Source organism: Pinus tabuliformis, chromosome 4_2 (genome assembly GCF_031772625.1).
Source record: "Pinus tabuliformis cultivar Carrire ecotype Pingquan chromosome 4_2, CPIR1, whole genome shotgun sequence".
NCBI classification, from domain to species: Eukaryota; Viridiplantae; Streptophyta; class Pinopsida; order Pinales; family Pinaceae; genus Pinus; species Pinus tabuliformis.
The window spans coordinates 823,288,223-823,291,786 of NC_142304.1; positions in this window are offsets into that span (position 1 = coordinate 823,288,223).

The window sequence follows — 3,564 nt, forward strand, 5'->3', positions numbered from 1 at the left end:
AATATTCCCTCATCAGAATCTCATGCATGTCGATTTTGAGAAAGGCTTAGTTGAGAATAGAGTGCATTTACAGTGTACTATTTGTTTTAGATTTTTCTGAGTTGCACTGATAGTGCATGCAATCAGGAACTGATCCTTGAAAGGATTGCGCAGTGAGGATTTCCCTTTAAATATGGGTTAATTCTCTCAGGAATTGTGCAAATAATTATAAACTTGGAGGCTTGGAAATTTGGCTAAACATTGAGCAAAGGAAGTCATCAAGTGGAGGATAGGAAATACTTGTGCAAGTTAAGCTCAAGGTTGAGCAGAGCATATTGTATTCATCCAAATTATTTGACCAAGGGCGCAAGGAAATAGGGACTTGGAGAGCAGGAGAATTGGTTGAGCAGGAGAATTGGCTAAGTGTTGGCCAAGAGCTTTCTCGTGAGTTAGAGATTGATTTTACTGAGTGCTGGGATTGTTCTTGTGAGAAAAACATTGTATTATCATCTTAGATTTTTTATTAATGCAATATAGATAGTGGGGTTTTGAGCTGTGGCTTTCCCTAGATGTTTATTGTGTTATGTGCCATTGTTATTCTTCCTCTTGTTGATTATTGTTTTGCTCAATTTTTATGTGCTTCCACTGTAAAGAGTAGAAGTAGATTCTTGTCTCTTGTTTTAGTAGATTACATGAGCTTGTGAATCTATAGGATTTTCTACAATTATTCCTTTGGTCCATATGCCAAAGTCATCCATATAGCTCTGTTGATGGTGTTAGACCCGCCAACATTCAGGGGATCACCCCAGTATGAAGTCCCAATTAGACATCACACCATTTGGTGTGGGAGTCCCATTCGATATGATGGCTCGGTTGCCAATATCTTAAAGATTTGCCTCAACTCTTGCTTGTTAGCACAGGAGAGTGGCATGCTTTGTCTTCGAGTAGTGAGGTTTGCGTACCTGGTGATTGCTAGTGTTACTTGTGTCAACGATTCTTTCACTACAGAGGGAGAAGGTGGGAGTGATTCCCAAGTCGGATGGGAGGAAGTCCCAACTCTGTTAAGGACACACAACACAACAAGGCGTGCACAACTTCCAAAGGAGCAATCCACATAGATGCGGTAGTCACAACACATAAGGAAAGATAACACGTACAACACACAACAAAGGAGTCCGCGTGAGTGCGACAATTGTTATAGCAAGTTTACATGAAAGGTTTGTCTGATGTCCGAGGAGGTAACCAACACAGGCAGGACATCATTAACAACTCATACAACACACTTTCATTAATATATATGTATTACAACAATTGAATGAGTTCAAGTGTTAAACACAGGTTAAAGCAACATGTATTACAAGTGTTCAATATTAGTCGTACAACAATTACAACACGTGTGAAAACATGCTGGCATGTTAGCAGGATTCTGAATTAAGCGAAAGTTCCAAGACACATCGTTACACCATACATCACTAACCCCATGTGCGGGGCATTGGAGCCACTACTTACTCCTCAAAGAAAATATTACAGACTCTCAAGGCTATGTGGGAGGAGCCGAGGTGAAAAGTCCATTGCATGTACAAATGAGGGGGTATTTATATCCAAGGGTGACACTGACCCTTGTCGCTGTTCAACTTCCCTCGTCACTGTTTGACTTCTATAACCTTTCAACTTTACATGACTCTTGATATGACAAGTGGGTCTCTTGGACTTCCATGTTACATTACATTGATTGATAGTATGGCCCACAGTAGAGATGTGGACGACATGATTCATGATAAGACTCCACATGATAGTGATGGGACATTCGTGCTGCTACTGCTGCATGTCGAACTACAGTGCTGCTAAGTGATGGATGTCCTCATGGTGTGTCATAGTTTCACCTCCGCATGGCATGGTGCATGGAGTCTTCGATGGTCGTTGTTTTGCTTGATGTCATGTTGGCACGTTGCTTCCTTTCTCGTACTTGGTCATGCCAAACATGTTCGTTCGTTCGCGAAAATGTGCGAACGGACGAACAATTCTAGGTTATTATTCACTATCATGTATGTTAATGGCATATTTTGTAGAGTATGGTAGAAGTTCAAATATTATTGGATTGATTGGTTGTTTCACACAAGTTTTGTGGTGCAGTATCACAATGGCTTCTTCCATTCAATTTATCCATTGCTCCAATTGAACAAAAAAGGTGTCCTTTTTGCAGCCGAAGAACAAAGTTTCTTTTGGAGTCCACTAGAAAATATAAGTAAGGTATATATAAATCTTTCATATCATTCTTAAAAATAGGAAACAAAATCTTTCATCTCATGTCTAAAAATGATTAAAAAAATGAAGGGAACATAATATTTCATCTCATGCTAGCCTCGAGGGTTAGCTCAATTAGTCGAGTCCTTGTCGTTAAAGCACCTTTACTACCAAGAGGGCACATATTCAATTCTCTTGACGCTCTCGAGGTGAGGCTCTGTGGTTGAGTCGACAAGAAATGATCCCTTCGGGTGGATCTGCCTGGTAAAAATATTTTGTGGACGTGGTGAGCATTGATCTTCGAGGTCGATGAACCACAGTGAAAATGAAAAACTTCTCATTCTTAAAAATGAAAAAATTAAAAGATAATGACACTTAGTCCTTAGGTAAGAGATTACCCCAATTAATCAAGTTTGAGATTACCTCGATTACCTCAATTAATAGTTATTTCTCTTGTTTCTATCTTGATTCTAATGTCCATTCCTATTCACAAATTTAACCTTAGATTACCTCAATCTATGTCACAAGGTTCATCGAACTTTAACCTTGAGGTTCGATTTTTGGAAAACCTAAAAAAAAAATTGAGGTTCGACGAGCTTCATTGAACCTCATAGCCATTGGCCAATTCCATAGATCAAAACTCATAACTTCATGTCACAGCTCAAGCTTGTAATTTATCCTTGTAGTTTCCATGTTTGTGATAGCATTTTTGATGGTTACTGATGTTGATTTCTTATTATTTTATCTTATAATTTGTTTATATATATATATATATATATAAATGAATCTTATGGCGAACCTTATTAAAAAATTCGAACTCAAACTAAACCTAATCATTACTAAATCTAAACTCAAACCCAAACCATGTGACATTGAACTCAATCAATAATTAGTTCTCGTTCATGTTTCTCCATTAATTGTTAGTTCTCAATTCTTATGACCATCATTATTCACAATTTTAATGTCATTCATCGAATAAAATTATATGTACAAAACTAAGAAGAAGTTGTGTCCCTACAAGGGAAAGGTGTGGTGTCACCCTGACATGTAGAGCACATGTGGTGTCAAAGAAGTATCACCCTTTACCGGTGTGGTGTCACCCTGACATGTAGAGCGCATATGGTGTCAAAAGAGTATCACCCTTGACATGTGGCTTCAGAAGATGTGTGCTTGCAATGGGGTTGGCAAACTTTACATTATGTAATAGAACTTAAATTGTGCCTTAAAGCTAAATGTGCTTGCAATGGGGGCAGTAAACATTGGATAGAAAACTTTACATATGTAATAGATTTTGAATTTAAAAGCATGTAGTAAGGAATGAAGACTGTGTATTTTGAATTT